Raw genomic sequence first — 19,895 nt, forward strand, 5'->3', positions numbered from 1 at the left:
AGCTGGGTGTAGGCGCCCCTCCTTTGGATAATTACAACACTCGGTGATAGCCTCTAGCACAGAATTTTAGAGTGGCACCACAGTCACTGGTCGAGCACCTGCTATAAGCCACAGTTCACAATAGCCTCCAGCAATCTATATCTTGCATTCAGAGAACTTACTTTATTTTTTTAAGTTTATTTACTTATTTATTTGGTGGGGGGAGGGGGGATAATGGGGAGAACACAAGAAAGGGAGGGGCAGAGAGAGAAGGAGAGAGAGAGATTCCCAAGCAGGCTCCATGCTGTCAGCACAGAGCCCAACACAGGGCTTGATCTCATAAACCATGAGATCATGGCCTGAATTGAAATAAGAGTAGGACGCTTAACTGACTGAGCCAGGCGCCCCCAGAGAACTTACTTTAATGAGATGAACAGCAAAATGCTATAGGATATCTCTGAGTGTCCAGTGTCCACACTGGATTGCTGAGGTTCTTGAGCAAGAGTATCTTGTCCTTCTCTGTGTTTCCAGGGCCTAGAACTGTGCCTGCCACAAAGGGTGTCAGTAAACACCGACAGTCTGAGCTGAGCAGACACACCAAAGCCACCAAGCTGCCTCTGTGAACACACAAGCTTCCATCCCCAGGGACGCTCTTCACTTTCATGTGTGTCTTTTCCAGACTCTAAATGTCCAGGTCATTGCTTTCTGTATTTCCACAAAGCCCTCACAGTGCATCCTACTTTAATGTGCAGCGGAGTATAATGTTGGAGAATTCCAGGCCAACCATCCCTGCCCCATGGAACTGGCCCACTGAGGCATGAAAGGACCAAGTCCTCCCAGCAGGAAAGTGTCAGTGCTGACTCCCCTTGCAGTGCTCATTCTGCCCACCCACAGTTTCCCAGTCACGTCTCACCTTAGCAAGGAAGGTTGTTGCTGTCAGAGGGCGCTCACCCAAGTGGCACAAAGGATGGGAGCTTCAGGAAAATAACGCATGCGTCTTCCAGCAAGAGGCCCTTCCCACCCTCTCCCATGGGCTGCTGGGGCCTGTCTTGTCCCAATAAAGTGAGGGAGTAAAAGGACAAGTCAGCTGTGTTTGTGGAGGTGCCCAGAGGAAGACAGCTTTAGGCAGCCCTTTTGATCAGGGGTCCCCGTGCAGAAACAAGATCCCCTGACATCTGTTCCCTGCAGCTACTGACCATCTGAATGACACAGGCAGGAGGGCGTAGGGCAAAGGGGAGAGGCTTAAGTTACAGCAGGTGTTTTGTAAAAAGCCTGTTTTTCTTCTGAGTTTACGGCTGCTTCTCTGCTGAGCAGCACTTCCGCCTCATCACACCTTGGAGGACAAAGTGCAAGCTGCCCGGGTGATCAAAGAGGAGGCGAGAGGAGGAGGACAGAGGTGCTGATCCCCAGAGCAGAGAGCTTCTGACTGCTTCAAACCCCTAAGAAGGCAAGGCCTCAGACATCAGGCAGGGGAGACAGAGAAGGGGGCAAAATGAAAACGAAAGGGCCATTCCCACCCCCCAACTCACACCCCACAAAACCCACACGCCTGTACTTTCCTTTTTGCAAATTAGATTTCCTAAGAGAATCTTCGATGATAATATGACCATCCTGAAACTGTCTGAGGCCATGGGGAAGGGCTCGGAGTCCGGTGGCCTGATCAGATCCCAGGTCTGCCTATTGGCTGTGGGTGGGATCCTGATTCCTCCTCCAGTACCAACCTCAGAAGGTGGTGGTGAGGAGAAATGCAATGAAAGCAAGCAAAGCCCTTCTCAGGGCTTCTCACACCTACCCCAGGGGCTACGATTATAATTGCCTACCAGCCACCACCCAGGGGGCCGCCTTCCCTGGAGGGATGACATTCCTCAGAAGGGACCACCCTTCCCTCTGCCTCCATTCCCTGACCATTCCCTGACCGTGGGATTGAGTCTTCCTCTGCACCCACATCTTCTCTGTCACTGCACTAAGCACAGTGTGCTGCATTGGCTGCTTTTCTTGCCTATGTCTCCATGCAGGCCTTGAGCATCCTGAGGGGATGGGATGTGACTTTCATGCTGCGGCATTCGTTCACTCATTTATCACTTACTAAGTGCCTCCTATGCGGCAGGGGGTCACTAAGTGGTAAACAAATGAGGGAAGTCTTGGGATGACCTCCAGAAACACCTATATCAATGGTCTGATCAGCAAGCACATGTATCCATCACCTGTGGTGAGCCGTACGCAAAAGAGGCTGACCTCGGGGTCAAACAGAGGGCTAGGAACACAAACACAGTTCCCAGCCAAGGTGGCCACCCTGGCAGTAGATCTACCAGAGCCATGTGCTGGATTTCCTGTAAATCAGAGCTGATCAATCTCCCCTCACCACCCTTCTCCTTTCCTCCTTCCTCCCTCTCTACCTCCGTCTGGAGAAACCTAGCAATTGTGTAGCAATTCATACAGACTTTTGGATGCTCTAAAGGTAACGTTCAAAAGCCCAGACTCAGGAGGGGCCATCCACACAGTTCATCAGCCAGGGCTTTGGAAAGAAAACAAAACAATCCACAATCACCATTGCAGCTTTGTTTGTGACTGTGGTTTCTTTGCTCACTGGAGATAGTGTCCCTCCCACGGCCCCTGGGCTCTGGTCCCATTGCCCTGGAGGAAACAGGCCAGTAGAGACAGGAGGGAGAGCCATCATTCAAAGAGCTCAGTACACCTGAGCTTAAAATGTCACTCCATTGTCTCCCAAAAAACAGGAACAGGCTCCTGGAGCATTGAAAAGTTCATCACCACCCCTCCAGGCCCATCACCAGCCCTCATCATTACATACCTTCGCATCTGTCAGGCCCTTTCTTGGCTTTGTACCATGTACATGCAGTTTCCTGTCTGCCACACCCATGCTCACCAATACCCCCCAAACCCAGCAAGCTACTTTTCCATTAAGACCCTCCAACATCCTCCTCTTTCGGAAACGTCTCATGACTCCCTAGTGGCTGGTGCCTTTCAGCCCCCAGGTCTCTGCTCGTATCTCTAACTCCACTTAATACACTGTGATGACCTGTTCACGTGTCCTTCACACATCACAGACTACGACCGTGATGATAAAGACCGCAACCTCTTCATGTTCATATCTCTGGCACCCAACACCAACTACTTATCCCATGTGTATTCCAAACCCACCCTGATACTTCAAGGTGCGATCTAGTTTAGTCTAAACCAAATGCCCCTTACAGCGTCAGATTTTCACAAAGAGGCAAACACCAGTGGTAGATTTCACAGGGAACACAGCCCAAGACTAAACAGGTGAGGTGTCTTTCCCTAGAACAAACACACAAGTAGGAACCAGCTTCATTAAGAATCTGCCTGCTGGTCAGTTAAGAGGTAATACTCAAGGTGGCGGCCAAGGTGTGATGTCAGAGACCTGAAAACTTGGCACTGGACCTGACATTCCTGTTTTGGGCTAGTTTACCTACTGGACCAGACCTTAAAAGCCTCAGTAAAAATGCAGGTGATGCCCCCAAAGATCTTGGATCCAACCTTTACTCCAGTCATTAGCACCCAGGGGAATCTGTTTCTCAGATCAGCCAGCTAGTAACCCAGGCGAGGGGATAATGCCAGGAGGCAGTTAGAGTGTGGGGTGCAGGGGGACGGCGGTGCCCCAGGGGATCTGAGGGGTTTCGAGCTGAGGGACAAGGAGGTTCTCCCCCTGCTCCATCCTCAAAACCAACCTTACTAGAGTATTTCTGTGACCCCCAACAAAACACAAGGCCTTGCACATACCAGGTAGCCTCATCCCACTGAAGTTGGGGGGTTGACTTGCCAAAACAAGCAAACTCAGGGGGGCCACAGCTATGGAAGAAGCCAGAATACACAAATGTGCAGGTTATTTATGCAAGGCCATCTGGCCTACAGAGCAAGTGACCAAGGGAACAGCAAGGAAGGGGCTCTGCTTTCAAAGGCAGTGCTGCATTCAGGGAAGTAAAAGATTCCAAGTTGGTGAAGTGATCAGCTGTAAACCTCGTATCTGACATCACACATAACTCAAATAGGAGGTCAGGGACTGGTTCCAAACCTGGTTCTCCAAAACCCTCTAGGGGGCATTAAATTCTCTTTACAAGTTTACTTTTAATATATAAATGGTCCTTATAACACTTGGAGAGAAAGTGCACTCTGCATTGAATCAAGTGTAAGCTAGGAGACCCAGCTGGTGGCATTCACCCATCCATTGTACCTTCACTGATTGACTTCACCGATATTTATGTGCTAGGTGCACAATGCAAAGGGCACGTGCTTGAAAAGGACAAAGCTGGAGTCAGACGGTTCCTGACCCCAAATCTGCACCTCTCTCCCCAGGCAGGTGTACTGACTCCATATCCTCCTCCCCAAACAGGAAATGCTGTCTTGACCCTAACCTTAGGGCACACTTAAGGCTCCATTTAGCATCAAGTTCACTGGTGCTGACCCTGCACTGTGACAGAGGACTGACCCAGTGTCCTGTCTCTCTGAGGATGGGTTCCGGGCAAGGAGGAGAGGAAAAGAACAAGAGTTGCAAAAAATAATGGCACAATCTTAGCTCACAGGTGTGGTATGAGTAGAAAAGCCTGTGGACTTCTGCTTTTATTAATGCACACAACTAACCCAGCTCATGTTTACTGACTACTTATTATATGTGGAGGACCACATATAAGCCTCCTGCCTGCACAGTGCCAAGAGTCTAGTTGTCTATGTGAATCCTGGCCCTACCACCCATTACTGTGTGACTTGGGGCAAACTACTTAGCCTCTCTCTGCTTCCATTTCTTTGTCTGGCAAACAGGGCAATACCAGTTCTAACTTTAAAGGGACGTTATGAGGATTGAATGAGTAAAAACATAAAATTCTAAATTTGAACCATGTCCGGCATGGAGGTGGCCATAAGTATTAAGATGAACAATTATTATCTCATTAGTTAGTTGCACCAGTCTGCAGAGAAGATAAGACTATTTCTTCCTCTTTTACCAATAAGGCTTTGAGAGACTGAGTCAACTTGCTCAAGGTCACAGAGTTAATAAGTGGCAGAGTTGGGATTTGAACACAAGCAGCCTGACTCCCAAGCCCACAAGCTTAACCACCACCACGAGTACAGCACTGTGCTAGTTCTAGGTACAGAGACCAGTGTGGGGGTGAACAAAGGATCCCTATATAGTAAACACTACAGGAAAGATATATTGAAAGAAAAAGGCAGAGAAGGGCCAGAGCTGGGGCAGCTGGGAGCAACAGAATTGCTATAGGAACTGAAGAATGCTCCACACAGCAGAGGACTTGAGCTTTAGTCTCGGGGAATGATGAGGAGTTTGTCGAGGAGGAGGAAGGGCATTCCAAAAAGTCAGGACCTAGAATAGCAAAATAGTAAATTGGGTGGTAAGGCAGGTGCTTCAAGATGTGGAAAAAGGTGAGGCTGGGAAGGTAAGTTGAGGTCTTACTGTGAACAGCCATGTGAACCAGTGTTGGAGGTAAGATGTTACTCTGCAAGATAGTGATTCTCAAACTTAATATGCACAGGATCTACCTTTGGTGCTTGTAAAACATGTGCAGATTCCCATCCCTTCTGTTAGCACTGGGGAGCCGACAAGGGTACTGAGACAATGTAGTACCGTGGCCTGCTGTGGTTTTAACAATAGAATTCTGGCACTGGAACACAAGGAGATTTGGGGACAGAGGCTGGTACAATCGGCCAAACTAGAGCAGATAAGAGGATGAGAGCTGGGAATAATAGCACTCTTCATGAACTGATACATTACACCAGGTTTCTCAACCTCAGCACTATTGACATTTGGGACTGGGTAATTCTTTGCTATGGGGGGTGTCTGTGCATCACAGGCTATTTAACAGCATCCCTGGCCTCTGCCCACCAGATGAATAGCATCCTCTCCCACTTACCTGCTGACAGCCAAAAATGTTTCCAGACATTGCCAGATGTCACTGGAGAGGCAAAAATGGAAACCCCAGTTGAGAACAACTGCTTTAAACCCTCCCATCCCTACTTTACAGACAGGAGCTCCAGCTGTAGAAAGACACAGGAAGGCCCCAGCCAGGATCCAAACACTCCAGCCACTGATCTTAACTGCCTCTCGGGAAAGAGACTCAAGTCAGCCTTCTGGGGCAGAATTATGTATTTCTGGAGAGACCGGATGATGATTAGAGGTTGAAGGAGTGAGGGTCAAAGATGAAACCTCAGGGCTTGGCACTGAACTTTGAGCATAGTAGGAACTAAATAAATCATGTGGGTTTGAAAAGCATCAAGTTGCATTTGCTCAAAAAAGAAAAAGTCTGATCCTCCATGGTGTGAGCCTTTGGGAGGTGATGAGTTCCTGCTCACTCCGGATAGAGGAACCCTGTATAGGGTTGGATATGGGATATGTGGTATAAACCAACTGGTACCCAAATCCTGGCTGGGCCCCTTCCCAGCTGTGTGGCCCTGGACACATTACCTGACCTCTCTGCATCTCATTTTGCCCGTTTGCAAAATAAGGGTAGAGTCCCTACTCAGAGGCTTGATGTGACCACTCAGGCAGTTTAAAAGCAAAATGGCAAGCTAGCACGATGTGGTTGGCCCTCCTCTCCTTCAGAGAGATATCCTCATTACTTCCATGCCTCCTTGCGTCCGGGATCCCGTGCTCCCCTCACTCCTTACAATCGTGGGGAACCCGGACAGAGCACCAAGGAGCCGCCTGCGCCCTTTTCCACCAGCAGAGCCTCCCACTGAGGCTTTAGGGGGCGCCAAGAGCCTTTCCACTCCCCAGTAGGCTCTGATTCCGGCGTCCTGGGGGTCGCCAAAAGCGCACGGCGAGCTGGGTGCCTCCAAAAAGGGGTGAGATCAGTGAGTTCAACGTGCGCCACAGAGATTTGGGGCAGGTCCGCACCCGGCAGGCCCGGGGTCAAAGCCAGTCGCTGCCGCGGGCGGGCCAGGTCAGCCCGTGCTCCCGGAGGCGGAGGAGGACAGAAGCGCCGAGATTTGGGAAGGAAGGACCCGCTCTCCGAAGCCCGGCTGCAGAGTCAGAGAGCTAAGAGTTTGGGGGTTGAGAAAAAGAAGCTAGGGGCGGGGGAAGCAACAGGAAAATTGGAAGAGGAAGCAAAAAAGAAAGCACTGGGAAGCAGAGTTCCCTCGGGGACCCAGCCTACAACACCTGGGCAGGGGGTCAGGAACAAAGGAGCGGCTTCAGGTCAGAAGTGCTCTGGGTGCTTCGGAAGAGGGGGCGCTCGGGGGACGCCCAGGCCAGCTGAGGATGCCTGGCGCCCCTGCTCCCGGGGCGCGCTCTCGGGCGCCGCTTACCTTCGCCGGGGCCGCCGGCGCGCACTTCCGGGGGCTGCGCTCGGGGCGCGCGGAGCCGAGCCGGGGGACCCGGAGCCGATCACCGAGGGGGGGAAGCGGCAAAGCGGTGTCCCGGACTTCGGCTGGCACTGACGCCTCGGAAAGAAATCCCAGTGGAGGAGCCGCCAGGGCTGGCACGGGGCGCGGGGTCCTGGCCTCGGCGCTCACGGGCGGCCGCACGGAGCCCCGCAGACGCTGGAGCAACCCGAGTCAGTGGGAGGAAAAGGTTGTCTCATTTCCTTCGGTCTCCCCCCTCCTCCACCCCCTCGGCTCCGGACCTGCCCTCCCTCTCCCCCGCCCCCTTCCCCAAGCCAGCGGCCCGTGTGGGCGCTGGAAAGACGGGAAACCTGAACGGCTGCGGCGTGCGGCGCCTCCCTCCACGCCAAGTTAGTTCACGCTCCCCAACTCCTGCCTGCCTCCCCACGCTTCCGACCCACTCCAGGGCCGCGGAAGGTTCCCCATCCGCCGTCCCCCCCTGTCCCAGAGCTCTAGCCTTTCCCCCTGCTGGGATGAGTCGAGAATTGAAAGACCTCCAAGCTCTTGCCAGCATCCATCTCTCATTCCTGTCCCGTCGCCTGCTTTGAGCCCCTATTAAACCACCCAGCCCAGAAGACAGGATATAGGTACTTACTTTGTTAAATTTGATCAACTCCCCCCCACCCCCATCGGGAAGTTTAAAGCCTGATGCATAATCTCGAAGGAATGTTCATTTTGATCAGAAGGAGAGCGCTGAGGTCTTTGTTTGGCCTTGCGTATTCAGAGTTGAGGTTCTGTTTGTTAAATTCAGCAACTATTTATGCAAAGCCTGATAGGCGCTGAGCTGGGCGCTGGCAACGCAGAAATGAATCAGAAGGGCATGTTGTTCGTGGACCATCGTCCTAGGTGACTAGTACAAGCAGAGAGAAGCTCCAGGGATGCTGTGGTCTCTTAAGAGATAGGTCATTAAAAACAGCTTGGGCAGAGGCTAGGAGGAATGAGAAAGCCCCATCAAGAGGCAGTCTAGCAGAGAACATGGCCGGGAGTGCGGAGTGGTGGCGGGGGAGGGGGAAGAGACTGTGGATCCAGTACATCAAGAAAGGATTCGAGCGGAGGAGCCGCAGGGCAGGGTGCAGTGGGGTGGAATTGACAAGAGACGGGGACCAAGAGCTGCTGGGGCAGATGGGGAGACGATGAAGCAAAGAAGTAACTTCCAGACCTCTGGCTGGAGTAACCAGTGGCCAGTGTATGAAGAGAATCCAGGGTGCCTTCTAGAGCTGCTACCCTAGTGGACTGGCAGTATTAATATCAACCGGGAGCTTGTTCGAAATAGGTACTTTCCAGTCCCACTTGACCTACTGAATCAGAATCTGCATTTTAGCACGATCTCCAGAAAATCACACGTGCGCTACAATTTCGGAAGCACTGCTTTCTAGACCACTGCCTGTATACTAGACTGACTGCATCTTAGACTGTGAAGCCCCTACTGTATATTAGAAATACCTGGGGAGCTTTAAAAACTATGATGAGGCCCCTGTTCCACCCCCTCAAATGCTTATTTAATTGGCTTTGGGGTGGGGCTCCAACATCAGTATTTTTGAAATGCTTTCCAGATGATCTAATACAGTCAGGATTGAGGACCACTGTTCTAGACTTATTCAAGAGCTACTTCATTTAATCTTGAAATGCACCTCTTCAGAAAAGAAAAGAACACCCATGTCTAAATGAAAACGTAAAGACTAATTATCTCTCTCCCACACAGAGGTGACTGGTCTGCTCAAAAGCACCCTTGTTTCCTAAATTCATCAGGAAAGCAGCTCTAGCCTCAGATGGCTGCTAAATTACTGTCTGAAGTTGGGCACCACTCCCCTCTCAGGCCTCAGTCTACTTATCTGTAAAATACACACCTGACTAACTCTAGATTCCACACCCTAGCCTGTAAGGTGCCGCAATCAGAGATCTCCCTAACTCTCCAGCTTTATCAGCAGGCAGATGGAGAGGCCATATTAAGAAGCGGGTTTTCCTGGTGTAATATGTGTGTCTGCCCTGTGCATGGCCATGCACGAACATGAGGGATCAGAGGACTGTGTGCTGGGCACAGGGCTACACACATAATTGGTGCTCAATAAATGTGTGCTAAATATATGAGTAAATAATTAAACACACTAATGCCAATAGATGGCATAGATTTACCATAATCTGGCCCTAATCCAGAGCCTATTTATTTGCCCCCCTAAACCTGGAGGAAGAACATTTGGAAATACTCTCTGATCCATGAACCTAGCTTTGGGTTTACAACGGCTGTTAAGAACTGCTAACATTTGTTGAATACTTAGGGCGCACAGGCATTGGACTAAATACTCTGCTTAGGATCACCTCATTTCATTATAATGAAGGCCACTGCTGAGCCCCTGCATTCCAGCTGGTTTTAGGAGCCACAGATACGGAGGGATGAGAGCTGCCGTCCAAGGCAGCCCCTGCCTCTGGTTGTACAGCTCGACCTAGGAGGCTCAAGAACCCTCTTGGGAGTCTTAGGCTCACTCTCCAGAACATACATATTTGCATAGAGACCAACTTTGAGGGAATGGCTTTGAAGTGACTGCTCCAGGGTCCTACAGAAACAGATGCTCCCAGAAGCTGTCCCAGACCACCCCATGGGCTACGGCTGAGCCTTAGAAAAGGACTGCTCGAAGCCGCTGGCTTCAGTGAAGCGTGTGGATGTGCACATGTTGTACGTGTACTGGCCTCTCCGTTGCCAGGCCCTGCGCCCTTCCTTGTCACATATCTTTCTTTTAATCCTCACAGCATCCTGACAGGTTTGTCCCTGCAGCCAAGCTCCTTAGGCAGTACATTCTACTGCCACCATTGCCCATGTCCACTGCCATCCCCACCCCCGACCCTGCCCCTTCCATGGAAAAGAGTCCTCACTTCAAGTCCCATTCACTTGTACAATTACATATCAAGAAAACTCTCTATGCTCTATTTTCCCACCCGTAAAATAGTTGTCTGTGATTGCCTTTTTATTCAGGTATTTTGTGTGGCTTGACACCCCATAGCCTTAGAGGTGATGAGGGGACATAACCTGTAGACTAAGAGAAATTGAAAGTAATCAGGGTCTCATCTTATTTATCCCAAGACGAGAAGATCCAGCATTTCCCTAATAGCACAACTATCATAAAAGAGGAAACCTTCTATTTTGCATCATCTATTTTGCATGAGGACATCATGAAAGAATAGCATTACCCAGCGATTCCGACATTAGGTCAGATGTAAGGGAGGGGCATGAGGCCCCTGTGCCAGACCAGGGCAGATGCTCAGTGGCCGCCTTGCAGAGCTGCTCCCCCCGGGCCAGTAGGATCTGCTGGACTGGCCTGCAGGGTGGGGGTGGGTGAGCGCACAAGCTGGGCTTGAGATCCATAGGACAAGCTGGACAGGGGCAGAAGCAGGAGGGAGCCCATGTGTGCAGGTGCAGCGTGCAGCTCTAGGTACAGCCAGGGATGGGGAATTAGAGAAAAAAGTTTATCTCAGGAAACCAGGATCTGAAGTAACCACTCCATGGTCCAGGTCCAGGCCTGGGAGCTGGGCTCAAGTGTGAGCAGCCTTACTGGTGTGGCTGCCAGCAGGCCTGCTCCTCCCTGCAGGGTGTGCAGGGCCCCCAGGGCACTGGTGCCCAGAACAGGGCTCCACCATCGCACACTGACGTCTTGGGCCACAGCATATCCAACTCATTGGAAGGTCCCCTCCGTTAGCACAAAGGAGATGCGGCAGTTCTAACCACCAGTGAGGGGAGGCTGTGACCTTACTTCAGCCACTTCTTGATAGCAGGATCAGATAGGAGGATCCATAGGTCTGCATCTGGGCCCCATGGATTAGCTGACCAGGATCCCAGACACATCCCTGCTGCTTCCACTTTAAAAACTCCCATCCATGTTTCTATGACAGCAATGTGACCATTTTACAAAAAGCTTGTGGTGGCAAATTTTACTACTGGTTTTTGCCTCAAACAAAAATATGACCTCAGGCTTTGATTAGCCCCATTTTATTGATAAGGAAACCAAGGGCACACACCCAAAGGCAGACAACAAATTAAAGCCAAGCTACCAGCTGAACTAAGGTGAGACTTGCAGGTCCTAAGATTCTACCCCGAAATGATGAGCTGCAGCAGTGAGGTTTGTCCAGTGTGTCCTCAGTCCAAACCACCCAGCCCTGTGCAGCCCATGTACCTATCGGTGCAGTTCAGTTAACTGTCATTTCCTGCAGACCACTTGCCCTTCACAGGGAATTGTCCAGATACCATAGGGAACCGACACGTGACACTCGGTCCTCACCTGGGGAGTGTTTTGTAAGAACAGGCTGGACATCAGACCAGACCAGTTCAATCAGAATCTCTATGGGTGGGACTTTTTTTTTTTTTTTAACCTCTACAGGTAATCAAAACATGCAGTCAGGATTGAGAACCATTTCTGTAGGCAATGCAGAAACAAAACCTAGGTCCCAACAGATGAGAAGTTTATAAAACAGTAAGCTCAGTCTAGGAGTGGATGGTTTCCAAAAGTCATCAGGAAAAGGAAAATACTGAAATCACTCCCTTGTCCAAAGCATGTGAAGACAATGCCAAACTGACAAAAATCCCTAGATTTATCTCAACCTTGAGCGAGTGAGGTCATCCCCACATGGTCAAACGTAGGAAATCTGGTTCTGGCCCAAGAAGGTACAAATGATTGAAACCAGAATCCTTGCCCCTTCTCCTATGGCACTGCTATTTACAAGAAGCCTTCAAAAGTCCAGCGCTTATGAATTCCAGAAGTAGTAAATGATCTCCAGGAGCAACAGAGCAGTCATGTAAACCGAATAATGAAAGACAAAGGAAATTGCCTCATGGCCCAATGAGAGGCTAATGGATGTGCAGACAGAGACACCAATGTGTCACCATTAATGATGTCACTTCGGGAAAATCAAGAGGCCGGGATTTTTTTTTTTTTTTAAATGTTCTGCCCTGTGGTCATTTCACATTTATTCATCTTATTCGTCTTATAAAAGTGAGCTTGGAAAGAAAATGTGTAGTTGTTTAAAATATTAGTTTGGGGCAGCAGGACAATTTCTTTTTCTTTCTTTCTTTCTTTTTTTTTTTTTTTTTTTACCCACTGTCTCACCTTTAACTCACTGTCTCACAACAGCCTGCTCAAATGAAACTGCTCGTCTGATAGTCTTAGCTACTAACACCTCCCAGACAGCAAAGGTCAGACAATGGAACACACTCTTAAACAGGCCAACTTTTACCAACTTTTTACAAGTGCTAATGGATGCCTTTAATCACCAAATAAATCAATGTTGATGGCTATGTCCTCTCTGAAGTTCTATTTTCCAGATGTAGACAACCAAATTATAATATCCATGTGCCCAAGCTTTCTCTTCCTTTTCTGCAAGTGAAGTTTTACCTGTACAGAGAAATAGGAGGGGATGCTGGGCACACCAGTCAGTTGTTTCAAAGAAATTTTAATAGACTGAAAAAGCCCAGGGAATATAAGCTGTACAGATGAGTCCCTCCTCTCCCGCAATGTGCTAATCACCTCCCCCACCTTTCTTAAAATGTGGTGTGCCCAAAAGGGACGAGATAATGAGGAGAAAACAGCAATTAAGCATCGTCTCTATTCTGTTTAAAAGGGAGGCTTATCTCTCATGGAATTATTTCTGTCACAGGCCCCAGTCAGAAGAATTGAAATCTAAATACTCTTGGCTCAACCACTGTGTCTTACTTGGAGTACTAGAGTAGAAATCAAAATATTTCTCTAGCCAGCTGCTGCTACCCAATACATTACCTCTGATTAATGATGGCTCGTGGCCGTCGAAACATATCCACCAGTTAAAGCATAAACATAGCCTAGTATAAACTTTGCATCTTTCATCCCCCCTCCATTTTCCATAGGGAGATTCTCATGCCCAGGCTGACACCTTCTTTACTTTCTTCATCTCAGCCAACAAGGGTAAATACACATAAACAGAACTTTAACAAATCATACAAGTAACAGCAAGCCACTCTAACCAACAGCAAGCCACTGTAAAAGCAAGAGTTTGCAGTTATTAAAAAAAATATATGAGAAGACCGAACTGTGAAGCATGCCTAGTGAAACTGCTAATAGTTGTCCTTTAAGAAAATGCAAGTTAGATCTTTTAGCCACAATATATATGACCCTAAAAAGTTACCCAAAATATAAATATCTCTTTCTACTTTCATATTTAAAATACCATGGACTCATTATAAAACTGAAATATCTTACTATAATTTTAGTCTCATGACCTATTTAAAAATTATGTTTTGGGGTGCCTGGGTGGCTCAGTTGGGTAAGCGTCCGACTCCTGATTTCTGCTGAGGTCATGATTTCCCAGTTTGTGAGTTGGAGCCCCACATCAGGCTCTATGCTGACAGCCAGGAGCCTGCCTGGGATCCTCTCTCTCCCTCTTTCTCTCTGCCCCTCCTACTCAAAATAAATAAACATTTTTTTAAAAAATTACACTTCAGGAGCACCTGGGTGGCTCTGTTGGTTAAGTATCTGACTTCGGCTCAGGTCATAATCTCACGGTCCATGAGTTTGAGCCCCATGTCGGGCTCTGTGCTGACAGCTCAGAGCTTGGACCCTGCTTTGGATTCTGTGTCTCCCTTGCTCTCTGCCCCTCCCCCACTCACACTCTGCCTCTCTCTCTCAAAAATAAACATACATTAAAAAAAATTACACTTCATATGTGGCAAATTAAAAGTCACATTTTTAGAGGAATAAGAAATAGTAGAGCTTAAAACAGACTATAAAATTTAAATTAAATTAGCTCAACCTACCAGGGTAACAGAACTGGACATTGTGCCCTCTTTCAGTGTTTCCTTACAAGACTGCCTGCAGTGGTTCCAAATTCCTCCAAGACTCATTTCCTATAAATGTGAACGGTGTGAGCTTGAGAAAACCATAGACAAATTAGAGCGTGTTGGTCTGAAAAGTAAATGGGCAAGCAGGACAGATGACAAAACGTACCAAACTATCCATTTCCTTGAAAAGAGTGCACTAACCCAGTGCTAAAACTAGAGTAATTTCTATTACTCACCTGGTCTGTGCAACCAGCAACCAGTCAGCCTTCTGTGTCTGGGCACAGCTGATGGAGTTTGGGATCTACTTTGAGTGTGAACAAGGAGTCTAAGACCATGGTCCTAACAGAAGAGATGATAAATGAAAGGCTTGATTCATTTGCTTCACCTAAAAGTCCACACTTGGAATTCTTTAAATTAGTGAGTTTGATTAATGTATTTACCATATGGCCCATTTGCTTTATTTCTAATGGTTGAATGCACTTCTCAGAAGCACAGGGTTTATTTGTAATGAGATGTACAGGGTGACAGAGCATCCACGCAGATGTGTGAACTAAAGCCCCTGGGCATACAGGAAGTTTGGTCAGGTTACGGGGTCTTCTCTGCCCTTCAAACCCCTGCTTGCCGCAACTTTCTTCCTTACTCTACATCCTCTTCCCTTGTCTTTGATCTTCCCACTGTATCCTTCCCTGCAACCTTGAACATGCCAGAACCTGCTCCATCGTTTAAAACACATTAATAGGGGCACCTAGGTAGCTCAGTTGGTTGAGCATCTGACTCTTGATTTCTGCTCTGGTCGTGATCCCAGGGTTGTGGGATTGAGCCCTACCTACGTTGGGCTCTGTGCTGAGTGTGGATCCTGCTAAATAGTTTCTCTCTCACTCTCTCTCTCTCTCTCCAAAATTAAAAAAAAAAAAAACCCACATTATTGTTAAATAAACCTTCTACATTATGTACCCATTTATTGATGCTTCTCTAAATACAGTAAAACCTTGGATTGCAAGTAACTTGTTCTGCCAGTGTTCTGCAAGACGAACAAACATTTCTAATAAATTTTAACTTGATAAACGAGTGATGTCTTGCAATACAAGTAGTACTTGACACAATGTCACATGATCACAACTGAGCCAATGGTTGTTCTCTCTCTCTCTCTCTCTCTCTCTCTCTCTTTCTGCAGGATTGTGGGTGACCATCTCTCACCCATGCTCAGAGGCTTGGTCTCAGGCCGCAATGTTTGGCAGAAATCAATGATTTTTCGGAACATTGGGAGGTGCCCACAATTGGCACTAGTGTATTCTTTGTCAAAGCACCTATGAACCATTCTTTGCTTTTCCATCCAAGAGTAAGCTTAGGAATGCTTTGCTTCATTCTAGGTCAGGCCACCTGCAGGTATAGACCCTTTCCTCGGCTGCATTAAATATAGTATATGACTATACTATACAGTTCATTAATACTGTACTGTGCGAGCGTATACAATGGTCCCCATGCAGAAAAAGATTCCATGGAGCCGAGAGATAGCAGTGATTCCATTAGTGATAGTGGAAGTCGTCCTTATTGTAATTATTTTTATATGAATATTTTGGGGTTGTGGAACAAATCATCTGAGTTTCCATTATTTCTTATGGAGAAATTCACTTTGATGTACAAGTGCTTTGGATTACAAGCATGTTTCCAGAAGGAATTATGCTCACAAACCAAGGTTTTACTGTATTTATTTTCATAAGCAAAAGTCTCGAACAAATGGGTGTGTTTACCATCATTACTTTCGTAACCTCCATTCAGTACTCAACTCACTGTGGTCTGGTCTGTTCCCAGCACTCCCCTGAAACTGCCCTCATTAATTAAAGTCACCAAGAGCCCCCAAATTTCAACATCCAGTTACTGCTCCTGAACTTGTGCTGGTGACCTCCCTGCAGTGTTGGCCACGATTGGTCGCTTCCCTCAGCACACTTTCCCCTTCACGTGTGCACTTCCCCATCTCCTAGGTCCCCTCCTACCTTTGTGATCCCTCCTCCTTTGTGACCTTCCTGAGCTGGCTTTGCTTCATAACAAACACATCTGTTCTTGTCACTAAAATCCTTCAGGGGTCTCCCGCCTCTCACAGGATCCAGTCTAGATTCCTTAGCCAAGCCCCTCAGGTCGGCCCCTGCCTGCCTCTCCCACTCATCCAGTAACAACCTGTCGAGCCTTCACCCCATCAGCCTCTTTACAGTCTCCCAAACATGTCAATGCTGTTTCACGCTTCTGTACCTTTTGTACAAAATGTTCTCGACGCCACCCCCATCCTCCCCTGAGGAATTCCAGCTCATCTTCTAAGACTCAGAACAAAGGTGAGCAATTCTGACAAGGCTTCCCTGCCCCCAAATTGAGGCAGAGCCTCCTGAGTCTGCAGCATCAGTGACACGTCTACACTGTGAGCTCTGCACCGTGTCGCCTCATCTGAGGCCCGGTGCTGCCAGGGCAGTGGGAGCTGGTTCTGCAGAATTTGGCGCAGTGCCTGGCACTTAGTAGGTGCTACTACATGATTAGGGTGCAGGGGACATCACGCACTTATTTCTTTGAATTGAATTGAATTGGATTTGCTCTGAGCTTCTGACTGTCTCTATAAGGAAATGTAATCTCAGTCATTATTGGGGCATGCCATCTCCCCAGGGTCAGGGGAAGGTCCCTGGTGACGTAATCCATAAAGAGCATGCAGAGAGGGCCCTCTGGACTCTGTCCGCACTTGTTACCACATCTAGGCTTATTGTCCAAATCCTGCTTGGAACCAGGGGGCAGCTTCTGCTGAGGCCTGGGTCTTGGAATTTTTTTGCATAGATGTTCGTAAGGCCACAGCCCTTAATGTTTAGTTATTTCTACATCCTCCCCTCCCCCTCCAGCAGCCCCCAGTGTGGGTGCTGGGTCCAGGTGTTCACACTTCATGAACACCCCAGTGATCCTGTTCTTTCTTTCCTATTCAGGGACTCCCTTAGCCTCAGTCAGGACGCACACCCTCAGAAACTCAAAGCCACCCCTCTCCCCTTACCGCACCCCCATACCCTTCCCCCCAACTCTTCACCACCCCACCCACCCCCGCACAGAACAATACAATTCCCCTCAATGGATGTAGGCAGCTAAAAAAAAAAAACAAAAAAAAAAAAACAAGAATAAGGATGACTTCTCCTACTAGAAAGTCTGTAAGTGGGTTAGTGCAGCTGCTGTAAATGCCCAAGGGCCCCCCAAAACAAGCACATACCACGGTCTTCCTACCTTCTTGAGGCAGAGGAAAGAAGAATACAGCAAAAAGAACACGATACAAAAGAATATCTCAGTACATTATTGTGCCACATAACCTTCAATGAATTTAATTAATCACGTAATTAAAAGCAGAAATGCCCATGAAAAACAAGAATGAATTTGCTCTCCCAAAGGAAGACACCTCCACCTGGAAGCCCTCCTCACTCAGACTAAGCCTCCTTATTCCTGCCCCAGGGAGGGAGGTCTAAAAATCTCTGGGATCCTCCCGTCTGTGGCCCAGGACGCCACTCACATGGCCAAGTTTATTTGAGCTGCTGACTTGGATTGCTGACATGGGCATTTACAGCAGCTGCACTAACCCACTTTCTCTCATGGATGATTTTAATCTCTTTAATTTTTGCCCAGCCTGTGAGAAAACTGGGAGAGAGCATGGCTGGGAGGGGGCGGGAGGTAGACGGTGCAGGTCAGGAGCTGAGTGGTGGTTAAATCCTGTGGGAGGAAGCAAACGCGTGTGTAATCCTTTCAGGAAAACAAGCATTACTGGGGAGGAGAAAGCTGCCAATGTAACTTTGTTCCAAGAATAAATAGCACATTTTCCCTCAGTGTTTGCTTTTCTCTCTTTGATCCCCGTGAAACCCTCTGGAAATGCCTGGCCAGCATTTTTTTTCTCCCCTCTGAGCCTGGGGAGAAGGAGCCACAAGCACCCCCTTGAGATTCCTCAAACAGAAGCATAAAGTAGAGGCTCCCAGGTGATGCTGGAGCCAGGGAGCCTGTAGAAGCTGAGGACCCAGGCATTTTAGCGAGGTTTAGTCACCACAAATATGCCACGGTGTTTCCAAACATGTCATCACGATGCCCAGAAGCTGTTTAGAAGGGAATAATAAAAGAGAGGGTCTATGGCCCTCTGGGAGCCACTGGGAGCCATGACAGTTTGCAAACGGAAAGAAAAAGCAGAGCTGGTGTGGGTTAATGTTTAGCTTTGGTCCCAGGCAGTGGTAAATGCCTGCACGCAGAGAGGCTGACAAGAACATGCCCTGGCCATGGGGAGTTTATGGTTCAAATGTTCTAAAAACCACAGTCTTTGGTTGCATAGTTTTCCCCTCTTTTCCCAGATAGCTTAATTTCAGGGAGTTGTAGGCAGGACAATACCAGTGAAAGATAACGGCCTTTGCATCAAACAGACCTGCACCCAGTTCTGGTTCTTCCACTTACTCGGTGTGAAGCAACGTTAGTACTCGGTTTTCTCAGCTGTTGGATGGGAATGATAATGCTTACCTTATAGGACAGTCGTGGAAAAGGTAAAAAGTGTGTAAACTTAGCATCATGCTTGACTCTAAGCAGTCAATACATGCCAGTTCCTTATCACCACTGTCTCCCCACAACCTATCATTCAAATCAGAAAATACTAATTAACGGCAAGACCTATACCAGGCTTACAGGGAAAGCCAAGAAGTAGAAAAACCCACTCAGTGGGCAGCTACATATAGCATCAGTCTTCAAGTCTGGAAGTAACAGGTACATGTGCAGGAGGCACTAATCAAAGGCTGATCCTGACAGTCAATTCTAAGGGTCCCCCAGAGGGTAGAGGTATCCAAGGGAAAGCTTTATGGAGAGGTGTGGACTTGCTCTGAACAAAGAGGCAAAGAGCAAGACATATTTTGAAAATGCTAATAGACTTACACTCCTTAGGATCCCCTTAAGGGAATTTTGGGAGATTTTTGGAAAGGAAATTGGGAAATACAGTTGATTAAAGATGATGGTGTATTCTTTGTCACTATTCCTATGGAGAGGTAGCCTTTACTTCTCCTATTCTTGAATCTGGACTGGTAGCCGAAACACGCCGTGCCAGTTTGGGACTTAGCCTTTAAGAGAATCAGCAGCTTGTCCTTCCTGCTTCTTGGAACTTTTGCTCTTGAGACACTGTCTCTTAGAACCCAGACACCATGCTGTGAGAAGCTCAAGCCATATGTAGAAGCCATGTGTAGGCTCTTTGATCAAATCCCCAACTGAGCTCCTGGCCAACAGACATTATTAAGACTAGCCATGTGAGTGAGCCATCTTGCATATCCCAACCCAGTCTAGCCCCAGATGACTGCAGTTGATGCCACATGGAGCAGAAGATCCACTCAAGTGATCCCAGCCAACCCACACAAGAGTGAGAAATAATAAAATGTTCCATGCTGCTAGATACGAATGCGGGAGTGGTATGTTATATGGCAGTAGACAATTGAAACAGGAAAGTACTTATGGGAGGTCTTGAACGCCAAACACCAAAGTGTATACTTGATCATCAATGCCATCATCATTATCGAAACTGTTAGTAAATTATCACTATGTGCCAGACACTATGTTATAAATTTTTAATACGCTCTTAAGATTTAACCTGCTTTTAAACTTGTGTGGTAGGTACTATTATTCATACTTAATAGTTAAGAAAACTAATATTCAGAAAGTTTTAGAAATGTGCTTAAGATTATACAGCCACCAAAAATAGTAAAGACGGGATTCAACCAGTCACACC

General features: G+C 47.9%; 1 protein-coding gene across 1 annotated transcript in view; it reads right to left on the reverse strand.

The window, feature by feature from the left end:
• EVA1A (eva-1 homolog A, regulator of programmed cell death) overlaps nucleotides 1-7,326 on the reverse strand; it is a 46,822-nt gene extending 39,496 nt beyond the window's left edge. Inside the window, exons 1-2 of the mRNA XM_047853889.1 lie at nucleotides 7,270-7,326; nucleotides 5,877-5,918 (exon numbers count right to left, since the gene is read on the reverse strand). The gene's annotated coding sequence lies outside the window, so the exon portion shown is untranslated. The remainder of the gene's footprint in view (nucleotides 1-5,876; nucleotides 5,919-7,269) is intronic.
• Nucleotides 7,327-19,895: the final 12,569 nt, after the last annotated feature.

The sequence above is a fragment of the Prionailurus viverrinus genome, chromosome A3, assembly GCF_022837055.1.
Source record: "Prionailurus viverrinus isolate Anna chromosome A3, UM_Priviv_1.0, whole genome shotgun sequence".
NCBI classification, from domain to species: Eukaryota; Metazoa; Chordata; class Mammalia; order Carnivora; family Felidae; genus Prionailurus; species Prionailurus viverrinus.